General features: G+C 42.7%; 1 protein-coding gene across 9 annotated transcripts in view; it reads left to right on the top strand.

Moving 5' to 3' along the window:
- Nucleotides 1–12,536, top strand: part of SGMS1 (sphingomyelin synthase 1) — a 327,599-nt gene that overhangs the window by 90,378 nt on the left and 224,685 nt on the right. For all 9 annotated transcript variants that reach the window (XM_055559870.1, XM_055559869.1, XM_055559868.1 and 6 more), the window contains one exon: nt 8,850–8,938. The gene's annotated coding sequence lies outside the window, so the exon portion shown is untranslated. The remainder of the gene's footprint in view (nt 1–8,849; nt 8,939–12,536) is intronic.

Raw genomic sequence — 12,536 nt, 5'->3', positions numbered from 1 at the left:
ACAGTGGAGAAACAGACATAGAGAATAGACTTATGGACACGGGGAGAGGGGAGGAGAGGGTGAGATGTATGGAAAGAGTAACATGGAAACTTACATTATCATATGTAAAATAGATAGCTAACGGGAATTCGCTGTATGGCTCAGGAAACTCAAACAGGGGCTCTGTATCAACCTAGAGGGGTGGGATGGGGAGGGCGATGGGAGGAAGGTTCAAAGTGGGGAGGATGTATGTACACCTACGGCTGATCCATGTTGAGGTTTGACAGAAAACAACAAAATTCTGTAAAGCAGTTATCCTTCAATAAAAAATAAATGAATAAATAAAAAGTTGGGATCGTTTGATGAACCTCTGAGTGGTTTTGAAGACTGAGTAACATCTGTGAAGTGACTAAGACCAGAGTCTGACCTTAGTACACACTAGCCTCTCTTATCTCTTAACATGGAAGACTTTTCTTATTCCCTAGCATTTAGAAACACAGGTTTATAGTATTTTTAAGTTACAGTAGTTCATATTTATTAATAATGAATCCACAGTGTATTTCAGGTACCATAGATTGAATTCTTTTTGATTTATAAACTGGTATTATCTAGTTGTTGGGATTTTCCCATATGGCTTAGGACAGTGTTGAAGCAAATATGCAATTATTTAATTAATGAATATTATTATTTTACTTGTACAGTCCTCAGTACTGAGTACTAGAATGAAGTTCTCTATATAAATTATATCATTTACTCCTTACACTGAAGATGCTGAAGCACACAGAACGGTCAAGTAATTTGTTCAAGGCCAAATTGGAGGGTTCTGAGTGCTTCTCTTTCCCTTTGCTAAGTCGCTTTAGTCGTGTCCGACTCTGTGCGACCCCATAGACGACAGCCCACCAGGCTCCCCTGTCTCTGGGACTCTCCAGGCAAGAACACTGGAGTGGGTTGCCATTTCCTTCTCCAATGCATGAAAGTGAAAAGTGAAAGGGAAGTTGCTCAGTCATGTCCGACTCTTAGCGACCCCATGGACTGCAGCCCACCAGGCTCCTCCATCCATGGGATTTTCCAGGCAAGAGTACTAGAGTGGGGTGCCATTGCCTTCTCCGCTCTTTCCCTTTAGTATGTGTTAAATCACTGAGAAGCGGGTCCCTCGGAGTGGCAGACGTCAGTGCTTTGTGGATGGCTTTCAGTCTGGGTTGGTATCATGTGGCTGACCATGTCATTCCTTAGTTAAAAGGACTCATGCTCGGTGTTAGGTGTAGAGCTAGCACAGCTCACTCGTGAGCACTGTACTTTATTCATGTTCCTGCTGGGCCCTTCCTGTAGTCTGTCCTCTCTCTAGTTCTTAGTGGCCTTGGAGGAAGCAGTATAGCTAGTGATTAAGAGCCCAAGGCTCTGAAATTGGACAGCTTGGAATTAAATCCGAGCTCTGTCAGTTACAAGGCATGTCAGCTAGAGCAAGTCACTTATTGCTGTGTCTCAGATTCTCATCCGTAAGTTGAAGATAATAAATAGTATTTACTTTAAAGAGTTGTTGTGAGGATTAATAGAGTATACATACACACAGGGGCTTCCCAGGTGGCCGGCTCAGTGATAAAGAATCCACCTGGCAAGCAGGAGATGCAGGTTCAGCCTCTGGGTTGGGAAGATCCCCTGGAGAAGGAACTGGCAACCCACTCCCGTATTCTGCCCTGGGAAATCCCATGGACAGAGGAGCCTGGTGGGCTATAGTCCATGGGGTTGCAAAAGAGACACGATGTAGCCACTAAATGATAACACCACCACCACACACACACACACACACACTTGAGGTGCTTAGAGCAGTTCCTGGCACATAGTATTCTGCAGTGTTTGCAGTTGATAATAAGATGATGGTGTTCTTTGAGCATATCTATGGGCCATGTCATTTTTGTCTTCATATTCTGCACAAGGTCTGCCCCAGTGGTGGGCATCCCGTAAAGGTCTATTGACGAAATGGATGGATGTGGCTGGGTGGAATGGTTGAATGCATGACCAGTTCTTTTTTACCCTGAAGTGGTATTTGCCTCATTGAAATAAGGTCTCTGTTTAGTTTCTGATTCAAGATTGAATAATTAGAAGTTGACCCAGAAAAGTTAAAATTATTTGTCGATCATAAATAGTTATTAAGTGCTTACTGTGGGGTGGGCACAGGCTAAATATTTTATGAGTAACTTACAGAGCCTTTCAAGAGCCTTGTGAAGCAGGTACCATCCCAGTTTACAGATAGTAAGTTTCATGTTGCATTGAGTTGAGCATGCTTAGTTGTGCCTGACTCTTTGAGGCCTTATGGGCTGTAGCCCGCCAGGCTCCTCTGTCCATGGCATTTATCAGGCAAGAATACTGGAGTGGGTTGCCATTTCTTCCTCCAGGGGACCTTCCTGACCCAGGGATCGAACCTCTGTCTCTTGCACTGGCAGCTGGCTCCTTTACCACTGAGCCACTTGGGGAGCATTCATTTTTACCCCTGTAGTTAAGAGGTGGGACTTTGAATCAGGGGAAACTGTGACGCCCACATCGCCAACAGAGCTGTCATGTCAGCTGTGAGATGTGTGACCTTCAGCCTAGAGTAAAGCACTCATAGACGGTTGTATTATCTGTTACTATTACAGCTTCTCTGAGGCGGAATCATGAACACCAGTACTACTTGAGTACAAGTGTGAGAGCCCTGAATATTTGATGTTTATCATATCATAGCATGTCATGGGTGTATAAACTACATATTCCTTTGTTGAAAATTCTGGCTTTGGGGAAAGTCTTCATATTGAAGCTAAAATTTTAGTACTTAAATTTAAAATTATTTTCTATATGGTGTCTTTGGTGGAAATGGAAAAATGCTGTCCACGGCTCTCAGTACTGCTTAAAATGAGTTAAATGTGGAGTTGTCTTCATTTTCTCTTTCCTAGGTTAAACTCTGTCTTTGGGTTTCATACTTTTCATCCCTATGGATTTCATTTATCTTTGGTTCTTTTCTGGTTTTGTTTTCAGTTTTCCCCAGAAGTATTAAGAGCCCAGCATTAGTCACTCTGAGCCTGGCTGATATTTATTATGACCTAAGGTAGTATATTCTCCTTCACAGTCAAAGTCTGCGAGGTGACGATGCCTCCCCTGTGTGAGGAGAAGACGCCTCCCCTGTGTGAGGAGAAGATGCCTCCCCTGTGTGAGGCGATACACAGCACAGAAACACTGGTTGGAAAGGTCCACTGGAGAAGGAAACGGCAACCCATTCCAGTATTCTTGCCTGGAAAATCCCATGGTCAGAGGAGCCTGGTGGGCTACAGTCCATGGGGTCATAAAGAGTCGGACACGACTGAGCTCACACACACACACAATGTGCCTATCCAGTATGGAGAACATACGCTCGAGAAGTAGAAAGAGGTCATTCCATTCTGCCTGGCGCACTGTATGGAAAGCCGTGTGTGTGTATACATGTGTGCAAATGTGTGTGTGTGTGTGCGCATGTGTGTGTGCACGCATGCTGTCGGCACAGATCTGCTGGCTTGTACCGGGAAAGACCTATTCTCCATTTTCCTCAATGGCAAACTCCTCTTTGCTCACAGTATGTGAGATGAAAATATTATTCTTGTTGCCAATTTCCTTTTGATTAGCTTTGTTTCTAGGGCTGCAAGTTTTCCTTTGGACTATTTTTTTCTGATTATTTTCTCACCAGTGGTTAGGAATAGAAATGGAAGGAGGCCAGGAAATGACTTATCTGAAAAGGAGTCTTCTCCCCACCCCTAAGTACATGCACGTAAACAGGAAGAAAAACAAATAGCAACTAACTTTTGATTCCTTGGCTAGATTATAGTGTTTTATTGTGCCACTTAGAAGAAGAGTTATGGAAATATATGTCAGAGTGATAGCCAGCTGGCTATCTGAAGTGAGTATCAGCTTTCTGGAAGCAGTAGAGACATTTTCCTGTCATTTTATTGCATATTTTTTAGAATTGCCTGACTGCTAGAGAGTGTTTCTCTTGCCACAGTGCTGCAATAAAAGTAAACACATACATTTCTAAGAAACAGATTATTAGAGAGTTTCTTTGAAGTGTTTAAATAAAGAGCATTTGTTATATGCTCCAAGCGTTTGATTCTTAACTCTTCCCCATGGAGCAGCCTTGTGCCTCTCAAACATCACTTAGCATTGAAGGAATCTAGAGAAACTGAGAGGCGACCGGTGCTGGACCTGCCCTTCTCTGGTAAACTGGAGACCTGGATGACACGCGAGGCAGTTACTGTCAGTCCCAGGAACACAGCCAGCCAGGACTTTGATCCTTGAGAGAAGAGTCACGTGAAGTGAGACCCACATTTGCCCTAGTTTTCTGCTGGAGCACATTCCCTGGTCTGGCTACCAGGAGGGGAAGCCTATTACAGCCTGGTGGTCGGCAGAATTCAGGGCTGTTGAAGAGGCTGAAGTTTGTATGGCAGGTGACTGGGGAGGAGGGAGCTATGAGAGGGGAACTCAGAAGCTGAGATGTGTATCCATACAGGTTGAGACCTAGTAGAGAGCAGCTTCTCCCGGGTGGGAAAGAGAATGGCCCTGGCAGGGGTCATGCAGTGTGGAGAGAAATGTAGAGTTCTGGGTTAGCCAGGGTGGAGAGACCTCATTGAGCACCTTGACCGTTCCCTTGGGACACCAGAAAGACCACGTCTAGGGGTTAAGGATTATGCATTAGGACTAAGAACATAACTCATAGACCCATTTTAACCAATTATAAAGCCAAACCTTGCAGAACTGAGAGGATCTGCCAGTGACTTCGCTGCTGTCAGCTGCGTCAGCATGTTGTAGCCATGGTAGTGAAGTTCAGGCCAGGCAAGGATCACCAATGAATGCTAAATCTAAGGGGAAATTTGACGAAAGACAAGATGTTTGCATGGTCTGAAAGCATCTCCCCACAGATTACTTATTATAAGGGGAAAAAATAATTTTTCTGGGGAGAAATTGGACAGCACTTTGGCTTGGTGATTGAAATTTATATTGCCAGGGAGGGGTACATAAACTTCACATACTTTTAGCTATGACACCAGAAAACATCACCTCTGTAGTTTTCTGGCTGATAATGCATAAGGTGAATTGATTCATGAGGAAATGTCAGACAAGTCAAAATGGAAGTGTTTTGTTAATATAAGAAAAGGAAAGTGAAAGTTGCTCAGTCGTGTCCAACTCTTTGCGACCCTATGGACTATACAGTCCCTGAAATTCTTCGGGCGAGAATACTAGAGTGGGTAGCCTTTCCCTTCTCCAGGGGATCTTCCCAACACAGGGATCAAACCCAGGTCTCCCGCATTGCAGACAGATTCTTTACCAGCTGAGCCACCAGGGAAGCCCAAGAATACTGGAATGGGTAGCGTATCCCTTCTCCAAGGGATTTTCCCAACCCAGGAATCAAACCGGGGTCTCCTGCACTGCAGGTGGATTCTTTACCAACTGAGCTATCAGGGAAGGGTAGGACTATATAGTCCCTTGGATAGCAAGGAGATAAAACCAGTCAATCCTAAAGGAAATCAACCCTGAATATTCGTTGGAAGGATTGAGGCTGAAGCTGAAGTTCCAATATTGGCTACCTGATGTGAGAAGAGCCAACTCATTGCAAAAGACCCTGATGCTGGGAAAGATTAAAGGCAGAAGGAGAAAGCGGTGACAGAGATGAGATGGTTGGATGGCATCACTGATTCAGCGGACATGAGTTTGAGCAAAGTCTGGGAGATTGTGAAGGACAGGGAAGCATGGCATGCTGCAGTCCATGGGGTCACAAAAGAGTCAGACGCAACTGAGTGACTGAACAACAACAACAAATATTCTTCTGAAGTGTCAGTATCATAAAAGATAAAAAAGAGCTATATGTCTCAGATTAATGGCAGCTAGATGCAACATCTTACCCTGGACTGGATCCTGAATTGGAGGAAAAAGAAATGCTGTATAGCACATTATTGGGTTAACAAGATGGTTGTCAATTAAAGTATTGTATCAATATTAAATTTACTAAGATTGAATACTAACATTATGGTTATATAAGAATATGTCTATTCTAAAGAAATAAATTCTGAAGTATTTGGTGCCGTGATGTATGGAACTTTTTTCCATGTGGTACAGAAACAAAAAAAATGTTGAGTGAATGTAGGTATCTGTAGAGAGACAGAGAGTGAATGATTCTACGTGTTAAATGTTAATAGTAGCTGAATATTTGGGTAAAGAGTACGTGGCATTCTTGATATTATTATTATTCTACAACTTTTCTCTACACATGAAATTATTTCCGAAAAGAGAGAGAGAAAGAGAAACAAAGCCTAGCAATTCTATGACTTAAAGAGAAAAAGAAGGTATGTGGAAAAGATACATGTGTTTCTTAACTATCTTGTTGTGAATTTTCTACTCTTTGGGTTGTCTCTGGTAAATAAACATTTAATTCTGTGGCAGAGTCTGTGTCACTCAGCTGCTGCTGCTGCTGCTGCTGCTGCTGAGTCGCTTCAGTCGTGTCTCACTCTGTGCGACCCCACAGACGGCAGCCCAGCAGGCTCCTCTGTCCCTGGGATTCTCCAGACAAGAACACTGGAGTGGTTTGCCATTTCCTTCTCCAGAGTGTCACTCAGCAGGCAAAGGCATTTCTATATCTATTGCCTAAGAAGGTATATGTAGTACAAGAAGAAATAATAGTGCTGCTTTTCAAATTGAAGCCATTGTATCATTTGTTGCTGTGGAAGAGATTGGAATGAGTCATTCAGTTCAGTTCACTCGCTCAGTCGTGTCCGACTCTGCCACCTCATGGACTGCAGCATGTCAGGCCTGCCTGTCCATCACCAACTCCCGGAGTTTACTCAAACTCATGTCCATTGAGTCGGTGATGCTATCCAAACATCTCATCCTTTGTCGTCCCCTTCTCCTGCCTTCAATCTTTCCCAGCATTAGGATCTCTTCCAATGAGTCAGTTATTGGCACCAGGTGGCCAAACTATTGGAGTTTCAGCTTCAGCATCAGTCCTTTCAATGAATATTCAGGACTGATTTCCTTTAGCATGCACTGGTTGGATCTCCTTGCAGTCCAATGGACTCTCAGAAGTCTTCTCCAACACCACAATTCAAAAGTATCAATTTTTCGGTGCTCAGCTTTCTTTATAGTCCAACTCTCACATCCATACATGACTACTGGATAAACCATAGCTTTGCCTAGACGGACCTTTGTTGGCAAAGTAATGTCTCTGCTTTTTAATATGCTGTCTAGGTTAGTCATAACTTTTCTTCGAAGGAGCTGCTGCTGCTACTGCTAAGTCATGTCGGTCGTGTCCGACTCTGTGCCACCCCATAGACGGCAGCCTACCAGGCTCCTGTCCCTGGCAAGGAGCAAACGTCCTTTAATTTCCTGTCTACAGTCACCATCTGCAGTGATTTTTGAGCCCTGCAAAATAAAGTCTGTCACTGTTTCCACTGTTTCCCCATCTATTTGCCATGAAGTGATAGGACCAGCTGCCATGATCTTAGTTTTCTGAATGTTGAGCTTTAAGTCAACTTTTTCACTCTCCTTTTTCACTTTCATCAAGAGGCTCTTTAGTTCTTCTTTGCTTCCTGACATAAGGGAGGTGTCATCTGCATATCTGAGGTTATTGATATTTCTCCTGGCAATTTTTATTCCAGCTTGTGTTTCATCCATCCCAGCGTTTCTCATGATGTACTCTGCATATAAGTTAAATAAGCAGGGTGACAATATACAGCCTTGATGTACTCCTTTCCTGATTTGGAACCAGTCTGTTGTTCCATGTCCAGTTCTAACTGTTGCTTCCTGACCTGCATATAGATTTCTCAGGAGGCAGGTCAAGTGGACTGGTATTCCCAGAATTTTCCACAGTTTCTTGTGATCCACACAGTCAAAGGCTTTGGTATAGACAATAACACAGAAGTAGATATTTTTCTGGAACTCTCTTGATTTTTTGGTGATCCAGCGGATGTTGGCAATTTGATCTCTGGTTCCTCTGCCTTTTCTAAAACCAGCTTGAACATCTGGAGGTTCACAGTTCACGTATTGCTGAAGCCTGGCTTGGAGAATTTTAAGCATTACTTTACTAGCGTGTGAAATGAGTCCAACTGTGCAGTAGTGTGACCATTCTTTGGCATTGTCTTTCTTTGGGATTGGAATGAAAAGTGACCTTATCCAGTCCTGTGGCCACTGCTGCGCTTTCCAAATTTGCTGGCATATTGAGTACAGTACTTTCACAGCATCATCTTTGAGGATTTGAAATAGCTCTACTGGAATTCCATCACCTCCAGTAGCTTTGTTCGTAGTGATGCTTTCTAAGGTCCACTTGACTTCGCATTCCAGGATGTCTGGCTCTAGGTGAGTGATCACACCATTGTGATTATCTGGGTCGTGAAGATCTTTTTTGTACTGTTCTTCTGTGTATTCTTGCCACCTCTTCTTAATATCTTCTGCTTCTGTTAGGTCCATACCATTTCTGTCCTTTATTGTGCCCGTCTTTAAGGAGTCATAGAGTATTCCAATTCCTACTCTGATGCTTGCCAGCTGAAGGGTCACTGGAAAGTTCCTTAACCTTGGGATATTCGGCCACTGCATTTTACAATAATATTTGCTTAGCCTCAATATCTTACAACTTCAATGAGAAAACACATGTGAAAACTTTTTGTAAATAATAATGGTCTCTTCTACAAACATAAACTTACTGTTAATAGTTTAGTTAAATATGAAAATTGCCTTGGACCAAGGTAAAGACTTTCCTTAATTCAGGTGGCCTTTCTTCCTTTTAAATGTCAAGAATGATTATACAAGAGTGGTTTTTTTTTCCCTTGGACCTTTTTGTTCTTTCTGGTTGCCTCGTTTCTAATTCCCGGGCTTTATTATTCTAGGCAAAGCTGCAGTGACGAAAGGAGTGGTGTAATTTCTGAATTTCAAGAACAGTGAAGTAGGCGATGGCAGAGAGCGTATAAAAGGACACGTAAGTCAAACTGAGTGTTTTCCAACATCCGTTCTCAAACATCTCATGGATCTGAAGTTCCTCAGAATCTCTCCTGCATAGTTCTGCAATGGTCTGTGAGGCTCTGATGGATGGAGGGATCTTTCCAGTCTTCAGCCCCAGGTCAAAATCAGCCAAGGAAAGGCCAGAGTGGTTTGCGGGAGGAAGGAGAAAGGTTTGAAGAGGCCACTTTACTCATTGGAGGTGGAAGGCAACATGGGCCAGGGTGGGAGAAACAGAAAACAAAGGGCACCAGAAACACTCTCTGAGTCGTTGGAAGTGACAGAAAAGGGCCTTCCTTGCCAGATCAGAAAGCTTCAGGGAGGCCTGGGGGAGTCATTTCCTCTAGTCAGAATTGCCTTGGGTTGCAACTCCTTATCCAGGAAGATTATATTTACCAGGTCTGCTACTTCTCTGGAGTTGAAGAGTCTAGGCCAGTGCTTCCCAGACATGAGATTAAGAATTTGCCCTAGAACTAAATGTGGAAACTTCTTCAGTTCTTTTCAGAGAAAGTCTGTCTACCAAAAGTAAAAGTCAGTTGAACTAAACAGTGTTCTTTGTAGTGGTAGTTGACTTCCATTCTGGCGCATAATGTTACTGTGTCCATATATATATCCAAAAAAAATTGCCTAGTTTTATTTGTTTTTAATCCTGATAAGAATAGTATATTGTGTGTGATATTCTGCAGCTTTCATTTTTTTCACTCAGTTGTACTTTTAAGATTCACTTGTTGCATGTAATAGTAGTAAATGAATTTTTATTGTTAAATAAAATTCTAATCCAAAAATCTATCATAGTTTATCTGTTGCTCCATTTCCTTCTAACAATTGGTATTTTGTTGCCATTCTAATGAGTATAAAATAGTATATCAATGTGGTCTCAATTTACACTTTCTAATGAATGGTGAGATTGAGCAGTTTGTGTGTGTGTGTGTCCTTTGGAGAGGAGAGGTTATGACTTTAGAGAAATTTTTCAGTCTTGAAGTTGTGTTTCTTTTTTTATTTTTTGGTTTTGTTTTTTGAAAATAGTCTAGCAGTCTCTCTTTCAATTATGTTATGGTTTCATTGCTCATCTTCATTCTTTTTGATTGAAGTTTTTGTTGATTTGTGTTCTCACATATTATATCCTTACACGTTTACTTGGGTTCTTTTTCTAGTTCTTCTATTGAATATTTACTTCCTTGGAAGGTGGAATCGCTACTTTTAGAATAACTCCCAAGAACAGAGTCTATTTTCTGCTAAAGTATCACTTTTCTTTTTACCAGAATCCTAGATATGTGGATCTCTGACTGAAGATGCCCTTCTTCCACATGTGGAGTACAGAAAATAGGTATTTACTGCTGTGAATTAGAGGCATCATCTCTGTAGACTTCTGCAGACTTATATTCTGCACCCTTTTAATGGACATAGAAAGTAGCTTGAAGATTTTGGTCTCTAAAATGTTAAGTTGCCTTGTGCTTCAGCACATGGGAAAAAAAAAATATTATTTCAAAATAGATGTCAGCTGAGAGTGTTGATTTAATAGTTTTAATTCATTCTGCAACAGAAACACCATCTGTAGGCCATCATACCTTTTCAGAGACCACACAGATTTGATGGGAGTGTGTGGATTAGGATTTTGTGTGGACAGTGACATGTTAGGCGGGTTTCTGCTCTGCAGAATCTTTGTGCTCTGCAGGTTATAGATTGGGTTTTAATGCTAGTGTTACCATAGAGAAGGTAGGCACAGAAAACATCCCCAGGGAATGCTGAGCTCTGTGATGAGAGATTCTCCGAGGGGCTACCTCTTATTGGACCCACACCTTCACCTGGAAAATATAAATATCCGATAATTCTGCGTCTTTTCCTCCCTTGGATAGCAAATTCTAGTGAGTGGTTACTTTGTGTTCTTATTTGCTTGGTTATTGTAGGCTGTCAGTTCACGTACTACTGCCATTTTGGTCTAGTTGGCTGAACACTCCAGGAACTTTGCCTGGAGAGCTAGGAAAGAGATGAAGAAGTGGAGACGTTTACCAGGAATGGCCAGTGGGTCCCTGAGGAGGTCCTGCCCAGGCTTTGGGCCGGGGAACCATCATTCACAAGCACAAACTGCTTGGGTCTGAAAAGGGTCTGATTACCACTTCTCCCAGTTCTCTTGGCCTGGAGTAGCCAGTTCATTTGATAGATCAGCAACTGGCCCTTTGAGCCACCCAGTTCTCCTCTTTTAACTATAAATGTATCCCCTGGAAGACTGTGATTTGAGCCATTAGCATGATTTTAATACAGTTCACCTGAATGCAGTTTCTTTCCTTCTGCAAAATTGTGACTCCAGTCGTATCAAAATGGTGCAGGGAGAGATCTCCAGAATGCTGCCTTTCCGGTGTCATTTTTAGTGAGGGCATCAAAACTAGGGCTTGACAGGCATTGTCGGGATGAGTGACCATAAACCTGAGTTTGCCCACCAGGCCCCATCGTATGAATCAGAGCTGTGCTTTGCTTCACACTCACTGTACATCTCCCAGACTTTGGTCCTGATCTTGCTCTCTAGACCAAGAACTGTTCCTCACTGCTCTCTGACTCAACCCTGGAATACTTAGCCATTTGTAACATTTTCCTCCTTTCTCACGTGACATCATAAATTTGTATATTTCTAAAGAAGGTTCTGAAAAGTAGAATTGTTTTAAGCTCTTTCTTCTCCAACCTGCCCTCCTTGCTCCTCACCAAATTCGCATCTGAATTCTTGTTATTGTGCCCTTTATCTGATGCCTTCAAACATGCCCACAAAATAATTTCTGTTTGCCTTTGTCTCAGGCCAGGTGTTCAGGGTGGGAAGCATGGTTTAGAGGGAGCCACGTTAGGTTCCTCAGTAGCCAGATGACCTGGCTTCAAGTTGAATGTCTACTTGAAGTCTGTATGACTTTGGTTAATCACTTAGCTTTTCTGTGTTTTCATTTTCCCACCTCATCTATTCATATGCTGGAGCAATGGTTCTCAAATGTTTTGGTTTACAGTTCAGTACAGTTCAGTCGCTCAGTCGTGTCCAACTCTTTATGACCCCATGAACCGCAGCACGCCAGGCCTCCCTGTCTGTCACCAACTCCTGGAGTCTACCCAAACCCAAAACTTTCTATATGTCCAAATCTCATATCCATACATGACTACTGGAAAAACTATAGCCTTGACTAGATGGACCTTGGTTGGCAAAGTAAAGTCTCTGCTTTTTAATATGCTTTCTAGGTTGGTCATAACTTTCCTTCCAAGGAGTTCAGTTCAGTTCAGTTGCTCAGTCGTGTCCGACTCTTTGTGACCCCATGAATCGCAGCACTCCAGGCCTCCCTGTCCATCACCAACTCCCAGAGTTCACTCAGACTCACATTCATCGAGTTGGTGATGCCATCCAGCCATCTCATCCTCTGTCGTCCCCTTCTCCTCCTGCCACCAATCCCTCCCAGCATCAGAGTCTTTTCCAATGAGTTAACTCTTCGCATGAGGTGGCCAAAGTACTGGAGTTTCAGCTTTAGCATCATTCCTTCCAAAGCAATCCCAGGGCTGATCTCCTTCAGAATGGACTGGTTGGAGTTAAGTGTCTCTTAATTTCATTG

This window comes from Bubalus kerabau, chromosome 22, assembly GCF_029407905.1.
Source record: "Bubalus kerabau isolate K-KA32 ecotype Philippines breed swamp buffalo chromosome 22, PCC_UOA_SB_1v2, whole genome shotgun sequence".
Lineage (NCBI taxonomy): Eukaryota > Metazoa > Chordata > Mammalia > Artiodactyla > Bovidae > Bubalus > Bubalus kerabau.
Note: the sequence above shows the minus strand (reverse complement) of the source record. Positions and strands in the feature narration are given on the sequence as shown.